The sequence below is a fragment of the Giraffa tippelskirchi genome, chromosome 2 (assembly GCF_054371585.1).
Source record: "Giraffa tippelskirchi isolate mGirTip1 chromosome 2, T2T-mGirTip1v1.2.pri, whole genome shotgun sequence".
NCBI classification, from domain to species: domain Eukaryota; kingdom Metazoa; phylum Chordata; class Mammalia; order Artiodactyla; family Giraffidae; genus Giraffa; species Giraffa tippelskirchi.
The window spans coordinates 134,894,852-134,917,612 of NC_137276.1; the positions used below are offsets into that span (position 1 = coordinate 134,894,852).

Sequence of the window (22,761 nt, forward strand, 5' to 3'; positions counted from 1 at the left end):
AAAATGAGGGAACTGTCACACAGACAGGGACCTCCACAATGCCAAGAACAGGGCCTATGAACTTCATCACTCTGTATCCCAAATGTATATTGATATAAGTCTAGAAACAGAAAAAGGTTTCTTCTTCTCATATTCAGTTGCTGAGTCATGTCCAATTCTATGCAACCTCATGGACCACAGCAAGTCCAGGCTTCTCTGTCCTCCACTGTCTGCCAGAATTTGCTCAAATTCATGTCTATTGAGTTGGTGATGCTATCTAACCATCTCATCCTCTGTTGCCTTCTTCTCCTCCTTCTTTCATTATTTCTCATCATCAGAGTCTTTTCCAATGAGTCATTTCTTTGCGTCAGGTGTCCAAAATGTTGGAGCTTCAGCACTAGGTGACCTAGTGTTGTTTCTGCTATGGTTGACATTTTCCAAATCTAGTGGGCTTCCAAATCAGGATACTTTTCAGCAAAATACAATCAATAAAGTTGTTGGGAGTGAAGAGCAAATAAATGTTGCCGCTGAAAGGATGAGAAACCAGTTTAAGGCAAGACTTCTTAAAAAGGATGAATAAACCCACAAGTGCAGACCTAGCCCACAACATCTGTAACAGAGCTATTAAAGCTTCAAGGGCTTGTTGAATATTCACAAGAATATAGTAGTAGATTTTTCTGATCTAGTTAAAACGATATGGGTTAAATATGAAAGTATTCATGGATGAGCAACTGAATAATGATATGCTTTATCCATGGTTATGTATTTATACTTTTAATCAATTCTGGATTGCCATGTAATCACAAAGTATTATAGTGGTTAACATCATAACATCTCATATTTGCGCCTAATTTTGAATTCCAAATTTGTCCCTTTCTAGCTGTATGAAATAGAATAAGTCACATAACACCTCTTTGTGTCTTAGTTTTCTCATCAAGGGTTGGAATTGGGGACTAGATAGATTAAGTACTTATGTACTTAGAACAGTACCTGACACTTGTGCGTGTGTGCATGCTAAATTGCTTCAGTCGTGTCCAACTCTTTGTGATCCTATGGTCTATAGACCACCAGGCTTCTCTGTCCATGAGATTCTCTAAGCAAGAATACTGGAGTGGGTTGTCATTTCTTTCTCCAGGAGATCTTCCTGACCCTGGGTTTGAATCCTTGTCTCCTGCACCTCCTGCATTGGCAGGCTGGTTCCTTACCACTGTGGTACCTATGCCAGCCCTAGGAAACCAATGCAGTTTGCATCATCCATTGTGACCAACCACAATAGCCTTTTTAGATCTTCAAACAGATGATGTATTTTCCTGACTAGAGTCTTTTGCACTGACTATTCATGCTGCCTGAGGAATACTCTGCCCCAGATCCCTCCATGCCTAGCATTTGCTCTTCATTAAGGACTAATATCACCCAGACACCTTCCCTTAGGACCTAAATTAAAGTAGTCAGTCTTTTACTCTTCACTATGTTAGCCTAATTTAATTCCTACTTAGAAATGATTGAATTTTTTTTTCCTATTTTTTTTTTTTTCCTTTTTTGGCTGTGCCATGTAGTTTGTGGGATCTTAGTTCCCTAACCAGGGATCAAACCTGAACCCTCAGCAGTGAAAGTGTGGAGTCCTAACCACTAGACTACCAGGAAATTCCCTCCTATTTTTTTTTTTTAATTGGGTTTATTTATATTTTGTTCCTCTAAAATTCTTCAGAACAAGAATTTTATGTGTTTGTTCAGTACTTAGAATAGAATCTAACACATGTAGTCATTCAATAGGTATCTACTGAATGAATAATTGAAGTCATAATTTTTTTTTTTTACCACTTGAAACAGGATATTGTGTCATAGAACAAGGTCCAAGAATATATTACTTATTTAATTTTATAAACAGCTATTATACATCTCTATGAGCATGATACTTTTGGCATTTTACTTTTTTCAATTTTGGGAGAAACGGGCTTGCAAAAATATTTTATAAATATTCTTTTATATCTAAATAACTAGAAGATCTTTCCCCAGTATCTGAAAAGTTCATTTTCCACTGTGTGGTTACTCAGTTTTTCCAAGTTAGCTACTGACAGGAAAATAAGGTTTTAGCAAATGTTCTTTCTTTTAGCCTTATGTTTCTATAGGTAGTAGTTGAAATATTTTGCAGTTTTCAGTTAGCTTGTCAAGAATATGAAGTAGAATCTGATTTGTTCTTTCCTGATAATCTTAATGTAGTTAGGCATATTGCATGAATATGTAATAGTGTGTTTGTGAGGGAAGATAATGGGTTAGATGGAATTGAGATCTTTTCTAATTTCTTCTCCAGGCATTGTTTTTCATAAGTATTTCCAACACAAATGGCATCCTTTATTTGATAACTTTGATGAATTTGTTGCCTACAGTTCTATAGAGCATGATATTAACAACTTCCCTAAAAATTCTATATTTTTAACATCCTTTTAAATCTTGAAATCCCCATTACAAGTAGTAGTTGTTATATTTGCCACTTATCAGTGTTTGTTTTGGGGTTGTTTTTTAGAAAGTTATAATTTCAGATTCTCAGTAAACTAGAGACTGGGCTATTATTTTCTCATGTTGCCTAGTTTGATTTATATGCAATAATTGAGTATGTTTCTTTCAACTGATACCTTTAGATTGTTTCCCATTATTAATTTTCTTTTAGAAAATATTTTTAACTTCCTGTTCACCTTGTTACTCTTAGTTAATCACCCACCCCATGTTTGCTCAGTTATTCAGCCTCTTAAACATAGAAGAACATGTGTTCTCTTTTTTCTTTCTTTTCCTCACTTTCTGTATGCGATTCACCAGCAAAAACTGCCAGTCTTATTTTTAAATCTGCTTTCCCTCATCTCCAAAGCCATCACTGGAACAACCAAATAAACTGCTCATGGACTCCCTTCTTCTTTCTTAAGTTCTCTGTGTGATTCCTTTCCTCACACTAGAGTGAATATGTGTGCATGTATGTGAGTCGCTCAGTCGTGTCTGACTCTTTGTGACCCCACGGACTGTAGCTTGCCTAACACATTCTTGCTACTACCATGCTTCATTCTCTGAAATAAGTGTCACTCTGCTTAGTTCAGACTCCTTATTTGGACCCTCAGATATTTTAGAAACTGACCCCACCAGCTTCTCCAACATTGATTTGCTTTCAGTCTTCTGATATGCCAAGATCATATTTACCTTAGAGCCTTTTGATTCCCCCTGCTTTGCCCAGACCTGCCTGACTGCCTCCTTAGCATTAGGCTTCAGCTCAAATATCACTCTTGAGAAATACCAATCATTAACTTGCCGTCTCAGTTATTCTCGTACACTTTCATTCTCTGTAACAGATGACTCTTCACTCTTCTTAATCATTTCTAACAACACCCTGAGTTTGTTTACCCTCCTTGCATAACCACATTTCAGAGGATGTGGGCTCCAGCCCCATTAGTATAACTCTGATGGGTTTAAATCCTTTTTTTTTTCCCTTTTATTTACAATTGTATATTAATTTCAAGTATACAACCTAGAGATTGAAATTTTTTATATCACGTGTGAATGATAGCATACAGTATTTGTTTTTCTCTGTCTGACTTATTTCACTAAGCATAATACCCTTCAGGCATGATGAGTTTAAATCTGTGTAAGTATAACCTGTAGTTTTCAAACAATGGCAGAGTTCCACGCAGAGAGATTTTGACCTCTTTGGTCTAAGGTTAAGAACCATTTTTCTGAATCAGTTATGGTATTTTGAGTATGCTTTGAGTGATTTAGTAGGAGTGAACATGGATTCCAATTTGATAAATGAGATGTGAAAGATTGCTTGTGGGATTCTGAAAAATGTTCTTTGTCTTAAAAGGTGGATTCAAAGATGACTTAACTTCTCAACAATCAGCTGGGTATTGTTGTGTAAAAACATGAAGCTTGGAACCATTGCTGCTGTCTTATGTCCAAGAAGGTGAAAGCTTGAGTATAAAAGTCAGCATCAGGATGGCAGAGAAGAAAGAGAAAACCAGGATATAAATGATATGGTTGAGTCAGGTAACACTCACACAACACTAACTCTAGTCTTTTTTTTTTTTTCTTTTTTTATTAACATGAGGTAATAAATCTCACTCTTTCTTAAGCCATTTAAAGTTGAGTCTCATGTTAATTGTAGACCAAAGTAGCTTAATTGATATCTTTTCTAGTTCATTACCCTATCCAGTTGTCTTAATGCAGGCAATAAACTCAGAAATGGCCTTGCTTGTTTATACAGTTCCTGTTTTTGGTCTTTCCCTGCATTTTAAGAAAAAAAAAAAATGTTGTCTCTTTTATATTCATTCTTGACCCAATACCTAGAATGTTGTTTACCACATAATAGGTACTGAATGAATGTGTAAAAATATAACTAATATATTCAATCTATTCAACCACCTTTATCTCTTTAATATCTAAAGGTAAACTTCTCTATGCTTGTTCATTTTAACAGTGTTAGCTTATTAGCTCTTTCTAGGAATATTCTAACAGTCACTATTAAACTATCTCTGTCTACAGTTTATACCCTACCAATTCATCTTCCACACTGCTGCTGGAGCAGGAAAGATCTTACCTGTTTAAATCTGTCTGCAGTGCCCTATTGCCTACCAAGGCAAATTCAAACTCCATTCCATGGTAGATATCCAGCCTCTACCTGCTCATTCTGCTTGTCTGACCCATGTCTGTATGAGAGTCGAGTCATACTTAAGATCACAAATCTTTTCCGATAAGCTCTGTGTAGCAGGCAGAATTCTAGATAGATCACAAAATTATTACCTTCCAGTATGCATACTTGGTATAATAACTCCCTTTTGAATGTGAATAGACCAGACTCAGTCTGGTGATCCCTTTCAAAAGAGGATGTGAAAGTCAGAGATGGAAAAATTCAGAGATATTCAAAGCTGCAACAAACAAGGAACTGAATTCAGCCAACAACCTGAATGAGCTTGGAAGCAGATCCCAAACTCCAAAGAAGAACCCTAGCCAGGATGACATTTTCATTGCAGTTTTAGTGAGACAGTAATTTAAACTGACATAGACAGCATATTAAAAAGCAGAGACATCACTTTGCTGACAAAGGTCCATATAGTCAAAGTTGTGGTTTTTCTAGTAGTCATGTGCAGGTGTGAGAGTTGGATCATAAAGAAGGCTGAGTACTGAAGAACTGATGCTTCCAAATTGTGGTGCTGGAGAAGGCTCTTTAGCATCCCTTGACTGCAAGGAGTTCAAACCAGTCAATCCTAAAGAAAACCAACCCCGAATATTCATTGGAAGGACTGATGCTAAAGCTGAATTTCTAATACTTTGGCCACCTGATGTGAAGAGCCAATTCATTGGAAAAGACCTTGATGCTGGGAAAGATTGAAGAAGATGGTGGCAGAAGATGAGATGGTTAGATAGCATCATCAACTCAATGAACATGAATCTGAGCAAACTGGGAGATAGTAAAGGACAGGGAAGCCTGGTGGGCTACGGTCTATGGGGTCACAGAGTCAGACAATACTTAATAACTGAAAACAACAACTCAGCTGAGTTAAACTCAGAATTCTGACCTACACAATTATGAGCTAATAAATGGATGATTTTTGAGCTTCTAAATTGTGGTAATTTGTCTTGCAGTAACAGCACACTGATACATCATGCTTCCTCAGTTCTCCTTGCTTTTCACTCCCTTTCTTTGTTCCCTCCAGTTTCAGTTCATATTTTCCTAGTAGGTGCTTACCCATCCTTCAAGATCCAACTCATGCATTGCCTCCTTTAGGAATACTTCCTCTGCAAAACACCTTTCTCTCAACCTGAACTAATCATTAGAAAAGACCATGATTCTGGGAAAGATTGAAGGCAAAAGGAAAAGGGGCCGGCAAAGGATGAGATAGTTAGATAGCAATATTATCAAATTCAGTTGACATAAATTTGAGCCAATTCTGGGAGACAGTAGACAATAGAGGAGTCTAGTGTGCTATAGTCCGTGGAGTACGTGGACACGACTTAGTGACTGAACAACAAATTGAATTATACAAAAAATTTTCAAATTTTATTTTTAAAATATGATACGGTATCATGTCATATGATAAAGAAATTTGATTTTGTGAACCAGCCTAAAAATATTTTTGTGTGTTGTCTATAGTGTATATAAAGAGTATATAGTATTTGTATATGTATACAAAGACTTGGACATGACTTAGCAACTAAACAACCACAAACCTTACATTTTGAACTGAAGCTATGACCCCTGCCATGGGAAGACCAATGTCATACTGGGACCAGATTATCAGGAGTCTCCTAATAAAAACATACCCCAAATATAATGGAGGCATAATTTAACAGTGGTGCCTCAGATTTTTGTCCAGATGTGACATGAATTTTAGTGTCACTCAGATCTCTCCCCACATTAATGCTTGATGGACTAATGACTAAGTCATAGTTGACAATGGACATAGAAGGCAACAACAAAATAAAATTTTAAAAAGTGACTTGTGGTTTACAGTGGCATAATGACATCTCTATTGCCTTTGCCTCTTCTCTCTTCTCTCTGAAATCATTGCGAAACAGTGAGAATTATAAGAAAGAGATGAGAAACATAGCTTCATCTTTGGTAAAACTGGAAACTACCTGCAACTCTAAAAAATACACAAAGAATACCTGTGAAATCCAGTGTCAATCTTAATATGATGCAAGAAAATGCTGAGAAAAGAAATCTACAGCAGCACCACTGGATAATGCTGGCATAGATAACTCCCCGATAACTGATCACCCTGAAAGATAAAATACTTCTAACAATTGCATATCAGAGTAACGAAATGGGCTATAGGGATTTCTCTAGACCTTACTTATCATCACAGAGAAATAAAGAGATGAAGCTGAAGAAGAAAGCACACAAGCATTCCAAATGTAAAAAGTAATCTGCCAGGGAATCCAGATAAAGGAAAGTCTTTGAACTGTAAACAGCCCTGCAACTGCCGATTTCTTTCACCTGGGAGAAGTAAAAGTGAAATAATCTATCTTTGTGTCTGTCTGTGTGTGCAAGTGTGTTTGTGTAAATAATATATACTTGCACATAACACATGCAAACTTGAAACTTTGTGTCATAAGAAATTTCCCTATGAACCAGGGAGACATCACTCATATGCCACAGAAACTTCCTATTGAGAGATGGTAGTATGGTCAGAATTCACCTCACAGAAAGATAAATGATACTTTAGACTAGCCAATGAGGCATCCACAAATAGTATACAACTTAAAAAAAAAAAGGAACAGAAAAATAAAATGGAAAATGAGGAATGCATAGCAGGAAAATACGACCTTGGACAAGATACATGATTTTGGCCAAACAGTGGAAAATGCCAACTTAAAGTAGGAGCTGAAACAGACACATAAGAAAATGAGGAAGACGTTGGATACATACATATATACAAGAACCTCTAGAACTCAAAAAGAAATAAAAAGGAAGTCTTCAGAAAATGAGGCTACACAGAAAACATAAAAGGGAAATAGACTCTGTTCAAAAGTGAATGGCAAGTCAGACTGGGAAAATAGACTAAAATGGAGTTAAATACAAAAGACAACCAATATAATTAAAGAAATTGAGAGAACTGATTGATAAAGAAGATACCCAGGGCAGATCCAAAATAGATATAATTGGTATCCTTGAGTAAAAAGAACCAGATGATGACAAAAATTTCAAGATATAATTCAATTATATTCTAGGACTGTAAAAAAAACTTTAATGCATAGGTTAATATGAAAACCTGTAATGTATAGATTAAATGCCTTTTCCAGCAGTCCTGTATGGATATGGGAGCTGGACAATAAGAAAGTTGAGCACCGAAGAATTGATGCTTTGGAACTGTGGTTCTAGAGAAGACTCTTGAGAGTTCCTTGGACAGCAAGGAGATAAATCAGTCAATCCTAGAGGAAAGCAACTCTGATTATTCATTGAAAGGGCTGATGCTAAACTTGAAGCTACAATAATTTGGCCATGTGTTGTGAAGAGCTGGCTCATTGGGAAAGACTGAAGGCAGGAGGAGAAAGGAATGACAAGAGGATGAGATGGTTGGATGGCATCACTGACTCAATGCACATGAGTTTGAGCAAACTCCAGGAGATGGTGAAGGACAGGGAAATGTGGCATGCTTCAGTCCATGGGCTTGCAAAGAATCGGACATGACTGAGCAATGACAATATATTAAATGATCTTACTCTGTCTAAGGTAAAACGAGAGTCCAAGTTTAAAAACTTCAAGCTTTGAGGAAAAAGGCTAAAGATAACTATATAGAGTAGAGAACAGAAGGCCTCACATATCCCCAGCAATTTTCAAATTCTCAAACAAAGAGGAACCTGAGTATTTTACACTCAGTCAATATTTCATTTCTGATACACAATTTAAAAACACACAAGAACAAAAGAAATATATTCCTCATGAGCTCTGAAAAAGAAATTTATAGAAGATCGTTTGACCAGTGTAGATATAGACACTAGGGCAAAAGATTGGCAATGATTCTTGTTTTTATTTAATTGCGGGACTGAAGTTAATCCAATTGTGGAAATTGTAGCTACAAACAGACTATAAATCACAAACCATGTCAAAATAGAAAAATCATCACTATATCAAAAGTCAAGTGTATAAATGTAACAGTAGGGCAACATGTGGTAATTATAATGATTCCCTCTTGTTTTATAGCTGAAGGTCAAATGATGTTTTTGAACCTGACAATTCAATCAATGAATGTATATATATTAAAGTAATCTTCAAAAAGTGTATTAATATAAATAATTAAGAAAAATTGATCTGGATTACAAAATAAAATCAAACTAGATACTATATATGAAATATGTTTAAACCTAAGTGATAGAGAAAGTAGAAACAGATGGATAAAGTTAGCAGTAAGTAGAGAAACAACAACAACACAAAAAAGAGATATGGCATTAACATCAGGTAATGTTGATTCAAGGCAAATGCATTACAATAATAAAAGTTTCAATTCATAAAAATTTTATACTCACAATAATGTATGAATAAATAAAACAAAAAATTTCATAAAATAAAAACTAGAAGGAAAGTTTTAGTGATATTTCAGGAGTATAATATTTTAAATTATCTATTTTGAGAGTGGCATTTCAAGTAGACCAAAAATAAGTAAAGCTATATAAGTCCTAAATCATATAATGTAAAAATATATCTAGTTGGTGTATATCTTTAGCAGTTTGCTTCAGGTTATTTTAGGAGATCATTTTCCTAGGAAATGGATGCTCTGTTATCCAAAGTTTTCAGTGAATACTCAGAAATGGATATAGGATATGATCAGTTATTTGCAAATGATAAGCAGGGATATTCAAATTACAGTATACAGAAGAATTTGAAGAAATCAAAAAGGTAGGAAGCCTACTTGAGAAACTTGTGAAGGAGTTGTCCTGAAGAATCGACAGTATCCTCACCTTAAACAAGCAATATTTTTAGCCACCTCTCCTCCAACAGTAGGTGCTAGACATGAGCAGGCAAGTTGCTACTTTGATGGGATCTTTTAGTCAATCCCATCACCTTCATCTCTTTGAAAGTTATACAATTACACATTTTTTAGTGTAATTCCAACTAATTGAAAAGATAACACAAAACAACCAGAGTTTATGTCAATAGTTCAAAGAAATCAATAAAAATAATTTACTATAATTATAGAGTAAAGCCTATATTTATTGATACAAAATTGTTTTGATGAAAGGCCACATCCATGCCAGATAAGATTGCTAAGGTATATGTTTTCTAAATATGTTATATAGATAAAGGCATCTCATCTCTATATGTGTATAGCTAACATGTGTGTGTATATATATATATATGTTTATGTATGTAACATGTAAATATATCTATATGTGCACATATATATCTTATGCACACATATATGTCTGTCATGGGAAAAATAAGAGAATTTGTATTAGAGTTGAGAACAAATAAGAAAATTGATTACCATCACTAGTATTTAATATTTTTTGTGAGTATACAAGTTAATGGAATTTCATGAGAAAGAAATAAGGTATAAAATTGAAAAGCAGGATGAAAAATTAAAAATAATTTACAATGATATAGAAAACCTACAAAATTCAAAAAACCACTAAAACTGTCAAAAGCAATAAGAGATTTCAATAAGGTGGTTAGTGAAAAATCAATATATCAAAATAAACAGCATATATGTATATATATGTGCATATTTATTATATGCATGTTTAGCTATACATCAGAAAGATTAACGGAAGAAAAATTTCATTTACAATAGCTGCATAATCATAAAACACCTGTGAGTAACCTAAATAAGAAATACAGTGAATTTTTTTGAAAATATTACTAAGGGACCCAAAGTGAAACTTGAATTATTAGAAAGGAATGCTTTCTTTTTGAATAGATAGACTTAAATTTAGAAGAATTTCAACTAATCCTAAATCAATGTGCAACTTGTGATGCCTGCAACCTACCAATATATTTTTTACTAGTGTTAGACAGATGATTCTGGGAGAAGGCAATGGCACCCCACTCCAGTACACTTGCCTGGAAAATCCCATGGACAGAAGAGCCTGGTAGGCTGCAGTCCATGGGGTCGCGAAGAGTCAGACACGACTGAGCGACTTCACTTTCACTTTTCACTTTCATGCATTGGAGAAGGAAATGGCAACCCACTCCAGTGTTCTTGCCTGGAGAATCCCAGGGACAGCGGAGCCTGGTGGGCTTCCGTCTATGGGGTCGCACAGAGTTGGACACGACTGAAGCGACGCAGCAGCAGACAGATGATTCTAAAATTCATGTGGTTAAATGCCTGTTTAGACTTGCTATTTTGTTTAGTTGCTAAGTCATATCTGACTCTTTGTGACCCCATGAGCTGTAGCCCACCAGGCTCCTCTGTCCATGGCACTTCCCAGGCAAGAATTCTGAAATGGGCTGCCATTTCCTTCTCCAGGGGATCTTCCCCACCCAGGGATTGAACCCATGTCTCCTGTGTTGGCAGGCAGATTCTTTACCACTGAGACTCTGGGGCTGTCCATTCAAGATTAGGTAATTTTTAAAAGGTAAGAGTGAAATGGATTTGAATACCTGAAAGTATTCAAGCATACTATGAACTATAGCAAATCTTAATAATTAAAAAGTGTAGCGCTGATTCATAAATAGAACCATGAACAGTAAATAAAAGAATCCAGATATACTACAAATATATGTGAGAATTTAGTACATGATAAAGGTGACATTTTGTATGATTGGAGAAAATGTAGATTAATTAGCAACGGTGTTAGGGCAATCAAATAGGCACAATAAAAAAATATTGTATGGCAAAAACCACTATAATATTGTAATGTAATTAGCCTCCAACTAAAATAAATTAATAAAAAAAAGTTTGTATCACAACCTCATTTCTTTCTTTTTTTTTTTTATTTTTATTTTTTTTTTATAAATTTATTTATTTTAGTTGGGGGCCAATCACTTCACAACATTGCAATAGTTTTTGCCATACATTGACATGAATCAGCCATGGGTTTACATGTGCTCCCCCTCCTGGACCCCCCACCCACCTCCCTCCCCATCCCATCCTTCTGGATCATCCCATTGCCCTGGCCCTGAGCCCTTGTCTCATGCATCGAACATGGAATGGTGTTCTGTTTCACATATGATAATATACATGTTTCAATGCTATTCTCCCAGAACGTCCCACCCTCACCTTCTCCCTCAGAGTCCATAAAATTGTTCCATGCACAACCTCATTTCTTATTATCAATTCCAAATGGAAAAAAATAATTAAATTACGAAGATTAATGAAGTGGTGCAGAAGGAGAAGAGGAAACTACAAAATCATTATAAAAATAATTTTAAAATATGAAAGGCCTCTAAAAATACTAAATAAAAATTGTAAAAACTGAGGCCACCTGCATAAATACAACTAATCTTTAGTATTGAGAAATGAGACCACGTGTGTCAACATAATTTAACTGTTTGCTCCATAAAATTCTTGCCCAGGAAGATAAAACTAAAAATCAATAAATAACTTTATTGTTTGCGTTAGGAAATTCTTGCAAATCAATTCTTATGGGAACACAGTTTGCTCACCTGGATGAACAGTCTACTTATCAGTACAATAATTTGCTCACCAAGTATTGCTTAAGTAGGCTTGCTTTGCTGATCCTACATCATTTCATCATGAACTTTGTGCAGTTCCAACCAATTTTTCACCTTGAAAGGCACACCTTAACCTATTTGAGTGTAGGTCCATAAACCCTCTAAATACCATTTCCTAACAACCTCCTTTTGAGACATTACTAAGATTCTCTCAAGGTAGTGTTTTCTCCTCCTATGTAATAAGGTTATTAAATTAAGCTTTGTTGATCAAGAAGTTTTTCTGCTATTCCATTGTGGAAAGTTGACAATCCAAAGTCATTTGAAAACTTAATATGGAAAATGAAATACAAAATCAAATGAAAAATGATAAAATAGGAAAAAGTTTTGAATGTTTATCATAGACAAAATGCTATTTACCTAAATATTTTAAAATCCTTATAAATTAATAATAAAAAAGATTACATACATGAAAAATGTTCACATCAAATTAAATGGCTTTTAAATACCAGAAAATAAGCTCAATATCAATTATATTACCACAAATGCTATTAAAACTATAAAGAAATTCTATTTAACACCTTTCAGATTGTCAAGGGTCAAAAAGAAGTATAGACTTGGGGAAACATTTTTGTAAAGCTTATTTGGGTATAGCTTCCTGTGGAGTACAACGTGGCAATATTTATTACAATTATAAATGCACATGTGCTTTGATCAAGGAATTCTACTTCTAGGAATTTATCCTCCAGATAGATTCCCAAAAGTGTAAAAATATAGTATATAAGGATTTTAATTTTAGCTATTTCTGGAAATAGCGAAGAATTAAAAATCTTTAAAATCCATTATTAGTCAGTCAGTTCAGTCACTCAGTCGTGTCCAACTTTTTGCGACCCCATGAATCGCAGCACGCCTGGCCTCCCTGTCCATGACCATCTCCTGGAGTTTACCTAAACTCATGTCCATCGAGTTGATGATGCCATCCAGCCATCTCATCCTCTGTCGTCCCTTTCTCCTCTAACCCCCAATCCTTCTCAGCATCAGGGTCTTTTCCAATGAGTCAGCTCTTTGCATGAGGTGGCCAAAGTATTGGAGTTTCAGCTTCAACATCAGTCCTTCCAATGAACACTCAGGACTGATCTCCTTTAGGATGGACTGGTTGGATCTCCTTGCAGTCCAAGGGACTCTCAAGAGTCTTCCCCAATACCACAGCTCAAAAGCATCAATTCTTCAGCGCTCAGCTTTCTTCACAGTCCAACTCTCACATCCATACATGACTACAGGAAAAACCATAGCCTTGACTAGATGGACCTTTGTTGGCAAAGTAAGGTATCTGCTTTTTAATATGCTATCTAGGTTGGTCATAACTTTCCTTCCAAGGAGTAAGCGTCTTTTAATTTCATGGCTGCAATCACTATCTGCAGTGATTTTGGAGCTCCCAAAAATAAAGTCTGACCCTGTTTCCACTGTTTCCCCATCTATTTCCCATGAAGTGATGGGACCAGACGCCATGATCTTAGCTTTCTGAATGTTGAGCTTTAAGCCAACATTTTTCCTCTCCTCTCTCTCTTTCATCAAGAGGCTTTTTAGTTCTTCTTCACATTCTGCCATAAGGGTGGTGTCATCTGCATATCTGAGGTTATTGATATTTCTCCTGGCAATCTTGATTCCAGCTTGTGCTTCTTCTAGCCCATCGTTTCTCATGATGTACTCTGCATATAAGTTAAATAAGCAGGGTGACAATATACAGCCTTGACATACTCCTTTCCCTATTTGGAACCAGTCTGTTTTTCCATGTCCAGTTCTAACTGTTGCTTCCTGACCTGCATACAGGTTTCTCAAGAGACGGATCAGATGGTCTGGTATTCCCATCTCTTTCAGAGTTTTCCACAGTTTATTGTGATCCACACAGTCAAAGGCTTTGGCATAGTCAATAAAGCAGAAATAGATGTTTTTCTGGAACTCTCTTGCTTTTTTGATGATCCAGCAGATGTTGGCAATTTGATCTCTGGTTCCTCTGCCTTTTCTAAAACCAGCTTGAACATCTGGAAGTTCACGGTTCACATATTGCTAAAGCCTCACTTGGAGAATTTTGAGCGTTACTTTACTCGCATGTGAGATGAGTGCAACTGTGCGGTAGTTTGAGCATTCTTTGGCATTGCTTTCTTTGGGATTGGAATGAAAACTGACCTTTTCCAGTCTTGTGGCCACTGCTGAGTTTTCCAAATTTGCTGGCATATTGAGTGCATCACTTTCACAGCATCATCTTTCAGGATTTGAAATAGCTCAACTGGAATTCCATCACCTCCATTAGCTTTGTTCGTAGTGATGTTTTCTAAGGCCCACTTGATTTCACATTCTAGGATGTCTGGCTCTAGGTGAGTGATCACACCATCATGATTATATATGGTGCAATTAAAAATGACCTTTGGAAAGTGGCTATCATAAACAATTAGGTATGCACTAATGTCCAATTTGTATTAACATTTAAAAAAATAATTGTACAGGAATATGACTTTTATGCTGTGCTTTTAGTGGGAAAAATATAGTATATCACTCAAAATACTGTGTAAAAACTATCGCCACCAAAGTTAACTAAATAGTTTAAGGGGAGAAATAATTTGCACTGAAAACTCTTGCATTTTGTCTAAAAATGTGCATTGATTATCTACCAACTCTGTCTTCACCCAATGAAATTAAAAAAGGAAGCTTGTTTAATTAAAAACTCTGTAAGATATTAGAATATTGGGAAATATTGCTTTAGAATCAATGTAATAAATTAACTCAAAAGCAAATAGGGAGATCTCTGTCTCTCTCTCTTTTTTTTTTTCCATTTCAGTTTGGTGGACAGTGGGCACAGTCAGTTTGAGTTTGAAGAGAAAGGAATCTCCTTTTGTCCAGTTATTTGCAGCAGGGTGGCAGTAGTCTATGGCAACAGCGATGGTGTCCAGCGGAGGCTGATGAACTGCTGGAAGCATGCGTGCCAAGTCGCTTCAGTCACGTCCAACTCCTTGAGACCCTATGGACTGTAGTCCCCCAGTCTCCTCAGTCCACGGGATTCTCGAGGCAAGAATACTGCAGTGGGTTGCCATGTTCTCCTCCAGTGGAACTTCCTGACCAGAGGATCAAACCTGTGTCTCTGTGTCTCCTGCATTGGCAGGCAGGTTATTGACCACTAGTGCCACCTGGGAATCCTGAAAGCGTGCAGGCAGCAAAAAACTTATTGATGGATACAACAAAAGACAAGTCCCAGCAGGAACATAATAAGTGAATTCACCTTGAAGCTGTCAACACTGCTTGTGAGCATATCTGAAACCCCTACTGTGCTGTGCTTAGTTGTTCAGTCATATACGACTCTTTGTGACCCCATGGCCTGTAGCCCACCAGAATCCTCTGTCCATAGGGCCCTCCAGGCAAGAATACTGGAGTGGGTTACCATGCCCTCCTCCAGGGGATCTTCTCAACCCAGGGACTGAACCCAGGTCTCCTGATTTGCAAGCAGATTCTTTACAGTCTGAGCCACCAGGGAAGCCCAAGAATTTTGGAGTGGGTAACCTATCCCTTCTCCAGGGTATCTTCCTGACCCAGGGATTGAACTGGGGTCTCCTGTATTTCAGGTGGATTCTTTACAAGCTCATACCAGGGAAGCCCAAAGATGTGTATTAGAATTACCTAGGAGCTCATCATGCTTGGGACCAAGTCCTTAGATATTAATGAAGTTTTAATACAAATAATAAAAATGGCCTCCTAAGCAAAAGAAGCAACAGACAAACTTAAGGATATTCTTGCTTCTAGCCCAAATGCACAGGATTGGGGACTAAAACAAGTGTTTCTAAATAACTCCCCTTTGCCGAGCAAGGAATGGCTAGCAGTGGGAGTGATAGGAAACAGGTGGCATTTGAATATTTCATCAGTTCTCCCATGTTTGTCTGCTTATTCAGCTTCATTTTACTTTCATCTTCACTGTTCTATCCACCACAGTACTCCTTGTTTCGGTCACACTGTTCTTCTGAGTCCTTGTTCAAAGTCATTTCGCCCTACTGAGCTGCAGGGTGTATGGCCGGCAGGAGCCACTGTAGCCCTTCCTCCCAGTCGAGGCACTCGCTGGAGGACTTGGCCAAGCAGCTGGAGGCATCTTTGAAAAGTGGCCCAGCACCACAGGAAGCAGCACATTTCTCCACTGCTTTCACCATCCCTTCAAACCTCAAATATGCATAATGTTAAGGATTCAAACAACCAGTACCCTAGGAGGATTATTATTAGTTTGGCAAATCAAACAAGAAGCAATGTGAAATTAATTCCCTTTTATGTAAACCTTATATTAAGGTTGAAGCAAAAAGAATTGGATAGAGTGATGATTTCAGCTTACAGTTAATTTTGTATTTTTACATTCCCTTAACATTTATTACTCTTGAAATTACAGACAGGAAAATGCTTTGGATTTTTTGTTGCTTTGTTTTTGTTCAATATATATGTGTGACTATTTTGAGTGGCAGTTTTCTGCAAAAACCTGAAAACTAACCTTTTAAACTAACAAGATTAAACTTTTTCTAAAAAGCATGTTGTATTGAAAGATAGGCTTTGTCCAGGGAGTATAAGGAAGAGAATGACACTTCTTACTGGTAAATGCTGTCCTAAGCAATGTGTTATTAAGTTATCTCCATTTATCTACATTAACTGTGGCTCCATGTCCTAATTACATTTCCCCTGCACTGGGTTGACTAGCACCCCAAAAATTCACACCCATCCAGAACCTCAGAATTTGGCTTTATTTGGAAATAAGAAGATCATGTGAAGATACACTGGGAAGAAAGCCATGCGAGGCTGGAGGTAGAGATTAGAGTAACACATCTATAAGACAAGGAATGCCAAGGAATGCAAACAACCACCAGATTCAAGGAGAGAGGCGTGAAATTTTTTCTGTCCCATAGTCATCAGGAGAGATCAACTCTCCTAACACCTTGAATTCAGATTTCTATTGTCCAGAACTGTGAGGAAAAAAAAAAAGAAATTGTTGTTTTAAGCCAATCATTTTGTCTTATTTTGTTACACATCCCTAGGAAACTAATACAGATTTTGGTACTAGGAAGTGAGGTGCTACTATAACAAATATCAATACCCAAAACTTTGGAAGTAGCTTCAGAATTGGGCAATGAATAGAGGAACTTCATAGAAAAAGCATATATTGCTTTGTAGAGAAGATTGGTAAAAATTTGTATGTTAAAGCTGATTCTGGTGAAGGTTCAGACACAAGCTGAAGAAGATGGTAGAGAAAGCTTAGAGAATACATGATGAACAGAATGTTCATTAGCACTGATACGTTGGTAGAACTGTGAATGTTATAGGTGTTTCTAGTGAGTTCACAGAAGAAAAAAATGATACTCTTATTATTGGACACTGGTGTGGATCCCCTTGACATACATGGAACACTGATAAGGTTTTTGAGAATTTCTTACCAACAGTAACCCTTACAGCCTGGATGAAAAGGGATAGAAATAGAATGAAATGAAAGGAAGGAAAATGACACTGTGGGTGGCTCACAGGCTGTGGCCAGTGGGGCCCAAAGAGCAAAGCAGGATCATTCTCTGACTTTGAAACCTAATGGAACTTGCCCTGATGAGTTATGAACTTACTTTAGACCAGTAATCTTTTAATTCCCTCTATGTGCTCCCTTTCAGAATGATTATGCCTCTTATATGCTTCCCCTACCAGTGTATTTTGGAAGCAAACAACTTGTTTTCTAGTTCAACATGCTCCAAAGATAGAGAGGAATTTTGCCTTAAGATAGATCATACCCAGAGTCAACTGTCCTTTGGTTACATGATTTTAAATGATGGATTTTGAACTTTTTAGTTGATAGTTTTGGAGATAGAGTTAATGCAAGAATACGTTAAGACTCTCAGAGATACTGGGATGGGGTAATTGTTTTTCAGGTAGGATAAATGTAAATCTGGGTGGGGGGCAGAAGGCAGACTGTATGTGGTTGAAGAATGTCCTCCACCAAAATTCATGTCCACCTGGAACCTTAGAACGTGATCATCTTTGGAAATAAGGCTTGCGGATGTATTTAGCTAACCTAATATGAGGTCAGAACTGGATTAGAGTGGGTCCTAAATCCAGTGACTGAAGTGATTATAAGAAGGTCATGTGAAGACAGAGACAAAATAGAGGTGGGACATTTAGAAACCAAGAAACACCAAGGATTACTGATAACTACCAGGAGCTAGGAGAGAGGCATGAGAAAGCTTCTCCCTCAAAGCCTCCAGAGGGAACAAATCTTACCAACACCTTGATTCAGACTTCTAGCATCTAGAATTAGGAAAGAATAAATTTCTGATGTCTTAAGCCATCCAGTGTGTGGTACATTGTTATGACAACCCTAGGGAAGTCTTATATCCTCTCAAAGTACGCAATATATGCACATTTTATATTCAACTTTATTGTAGTGACAAAATGTTTTGCCTCTGCTGACTAACATGTATTGAACATTTCTGAATTTCCAGGCATTATGCATTAAGAATTCTCACAAATAGTGTGGAATAGACATCATTTTCATTCCTAGTTTGCAGATTAATAGAGTCTAATCTATATGGTGAGTAGGGGAAAGGGATCTTATAGTGTTAAATAAGAAAGTCAGTATTTAAATTTATTTCTATTTGACTTCAATGTTTGTAGTATACTTTATTAACTTAAAATGAGACAAAAATGGATTATTCTAAAACATAACAAGATTTTAAATCACAGTGAGCAAAGAAAAGAGCATTCACCCTTTATCAGTGTGCAATCTATGTGTTTTTAATTTTCTTTTCCAACCCCGCAAGATCTTTCCCAATGTGTCATCAATCAGGATGAGTTTACAAATTTATTTAGAAGTACCAGCACCTTAAAGTGTGCTATGTAGTCAATTCCTTTTTTAAATGAGAGTTCTCCCTGATACCACAAAGCTTTTGTGATTAAGTGAACCTAGTGATAAGACCATTACTTCAGGTATTGACCAAAACTTGCAAACAGAAGAGCAATAGGGAGATTCTCCTAAAGCTGTTATTACTAAGCAGAGGTGATTCAACAAATCCATTACTCTCTCATTTAAGTGGAGTTTGCCTTTGTATTAGTTCAAGTCTGTGAACCTAAATGATAGACTGATTTATAACAAAGTAAGCCTTACCATCTAAAAGGAGCATCTGTCATAATGATGGGTCCAACAATAGTGCTGCGGCCATTCATTAAAAGTACAAGAGTGTTTTGAGTTGAAAAGAGAGAGTGTATGGCTCTTCTCAAGCTTAAGCTGCATCTAAAACTGGGATTCAGGCCTCTGTATATGTAGGAAATTCATGGAGCAGAGTACTGGAGAGGCTTTGGAGGGGGACCTCCTCTATTAACAAAACTCTAGTTTGTAGAGAGGAGATGTATTGATTTCCTAAGGGTACCATAGCAAAATAAAACAGACTGAATGGCTTACACAACAGAAATTTAGTTTCTTTTTTCAGTTCTAGAGGCTGGAAATTTGAGATCAATGGGCCTGAAAAGTTAATGCCTTCTAAGGCCACTCTCTTTGGCTTGTAGATGACCATCTCCTTGTGTCTTCATGCAGTCTTCCCTCTTTACATGTCTGTCTCCAAATGTCCTTTTCTTATAAGGATTTCCATCATACTTGAATAGAGATCACTCTAGTGACCTCATTTAACTAACAAACCTCTTTAAAGGCTCCATTTCTGGAGACAGTCACATCTGAGGGACTGGGGATTTAGAGGTTCAACATATAAGTTTTGGAAAGATACAATTCAGCTCAAAATAGAAAGGCTGATTCTAAGTACAATGTTATACTTGCAGAAAAGTAGCCCCTGACCTAGATGCCCATATTCTGTCTAATTCCTCTGGAGAGTTTCAGAAATGTAAGCTACAAGACATTATAAAAACCTTGCGATAAAACATAGAAAAAGTGAGAAAAGCATTCTTCACTTCTGCATTGAACATATGTCCATGGAGAACCCACTGGATTCAGTGTCAAAGATGCTAAAGAAATAAATATTTCAACCTACACTAGCAAGAATTTAGCTCCCAGCTGTTCCTCCCCATACCTAAAGCCAGTTGACCATGGATTCAGTCCCATTGTCCTTGCATCTTGTCCCATGATTAACAGAAACTCAGTTTCTTCATAGCTTTCAAGAATTTGAACAGTGAAACTTCTCTGAAAAAATGACTTTGCCTGGACTTCTTACAAAGTTTTTATGCCTCTTGCTCTTCATAAAACAGTCATGAGTTTTTACCATGTTTCCATATTTTAATAAAAGGCCTGAACTAATAACTTTGTTCTTCTTCTAGAAGATCCTCGTTGGTTCTCAGATATCCATTTCACCATGGATGGAAGTTCCTGGCAGAGAAAGAGGAAGCAATAATGCCTAGCAAAGGTGACAGCATTGGTGGGAGCAACAGAGATTAGTAAAAGTGATGCCTATGCCTGGTAGAGAAACTTCAACCATACATAAGTCAAACCTTCCTCCAGTTTTCAAGCAAAGGGTTCTTGGCAACAGACATCCCTGTGGGAAGTTGAATCTGGAGGTGAAAGAGGGCAGACTCCATGTGATTACAGGACCTATCCATGGATATATATAAAGTAGCTGTTTGGAATATACATATGTTGTGGAATACTTTGTTGTTGTTGTTATTCAGTTGCTAAGTCATGTCTGACTCTTTGTGACCCCACAGACTGCAGCGCACCAGGCTTCCCTGTCCTTCACTATCTCTTGGAGTTTGCTCAAACTCATGTCCATTGATTCGATGATGTTTATCTAACCATTTTATCCTCTGCTGCCCTCTTCTCCATTTGTCTTCAATCTTTCCCAGCATCAAGATCTTTTCCAATGAGGTGGCTCTTTGCATAAAGTGGACAAAGTATTAGAGCTTCAGCAACAACAACAGATGCTTAATAGATTAGGCAAATGATGTTTTGTTATCAAATAAATGAGATTTAACATTAGAAATAAAAAAATAGAATCGCATTCCAACTCTTGATACATACTGAAATTAAGTGACTTTTCCCAGTGAAATAACTTTGGAAGTAACGCCAAGTTGGGTCTTAGATTCCTGAGTCACAGGCCACGATTTTTCAATTGTACCTCACTGTCAGTTTCTATTATGGAGAGTAAATAAGATCATGAGCTTAATTGTTCTTTGAAAAAGTAATAATCTGCTGAATAAATGACTATTATATATGATCTCTAGGCAATAATCTTGAAAGTTCCAGTGTCCTGATTTAATTTGTACGTTCAAAATTTACTCAGTGAATATATTATTAAAGTTATTTGGAAAATATGCCATAATAAGTGGATTTTTTATTAAATGGGTCTTGATAATGATCAGTTAGAGATGATAATAATCTTCAGGGCTGAGACAATGAGACTGAGAATCATTTAGGCCTTGTTTCCATTCCAGTAGGACTCCAGAGCTTGCCCATAAGTCTTTTCACAGCGGCTCTACTTGGTCCATTCACCCGGCTCTTTTCAGGCTATGAGTAACCAGGATCATCTCCTTCCCTTCTAGGTAAAATTATTCCTTCTTTTTGCTTCCCAGAAGAACCATATCTCTCACTGTTACCAAGTCCAAGCTCATACTGCTCCCTGCACAAAAGGCCAACAAATCAAGAGATGAGGTGTTAGTGCGCGGAATAGCAGCTTTATCTGGAAAGCCACCAGACCAAGGAAATGGTAGACTAGTATCCTAAAGAACCATCTTACTGGAGTTAGAACTGAGGCTCCTTTTATACTAAAAGGGAAAGGGATGCTGCTGGTTGTTGCAAACTTCTCGGTGCTGGACAGAAGTTGGAGGAGATGTGATAATCCTTTGTTCTTGCAGTTGTCCATGTAGGTCTGGTCACGATGTTCCCCTAATCCTTCAATGACATAAATGTTATTCTCTGTTCTGCAATTTTTATCCCTATATGGGTGAAAAGTATAATACCTTTAAAGGTCAAGCCTGGGAGGCAGATCTCATTATGTGTATTTCAGGCTGTAGGCAGCATTCCTTTACCAAGGTGCAGAACCAATGTGATGGAATACAGAACAGAGCACACAAGTTAAGAGCTAAAGGAATAGATACAATATGGAGTCAGATTTGTTTTTTTTTTGTTGTTGTTGTTACATTACCTCTTCTAATTATTTCTCCTTCTAATTTTTTAAAAGACACTTATGGTCTATTAATTCAGATTTGGAAACATCAAAAACCCTAAAATCTGTTCTTATTTTCTTGAGGAAAGAAAAGGAAAGTATAATATTTAAAATTTCTGTAGAAGTGAGAAGAAATTGTTTCATCATTTTAACATAGCAAAGAAAGAAAATGCAGTTACATTTAATAATAAAATAGTTTGAAACACTGAGGCACGATTATACAATTTTTTCTTGAGTATAAAGGGGTTTTTAAGAAACGTGATGAAAGTTTAACTTTTTGAACATAAATTTATCCCTCACAGAATACTTTCATAATCAAAATTCACTCATCCAAAGGGAGAATTTATTAGAAAAACTGGTCTTACTATAAACTTTAGTCTTACTATAAAATTGGACTTAGATAAAGCAAGTAATGGAGTCCTAAATATCTAGGACAGAAAGTGATCTTAAAAATTTTCAAGTCCCTTCAAAGAATTTTGCAGTAGAAGAAACTATTGAAGAGTAGCGATTTTTCCATGTATAACAAAATAA

At 36.7% G+C, this 22,761-nt stretch overlaps 1 long non-coding RNA gene across 1 annotated transcript; it reads left to right on the plus strand.

Moving 5' to 3' along the window:
* Nucleotides 1-1,291: 1,291 nt before the first annotated feature.
* LOC145523590 (uncharacterized) lies at nucleotides 1,292-20,715 on the plus strand. The gene is made up of 4 exons (XR_014066737.1): nucleotides 1,292-1,423; nucleotides 3,824-4,005; nucleotides 14,907-15,366; nucleotides 20,390-20,715. It is a non-coding gene; the product is annotated as an uncharacterized LOC145523590 (long non-coding RNA).
* The last annotated feature ends 2,046 nt before the right edge of the window (nucleotides 20,716-22,761 follow it).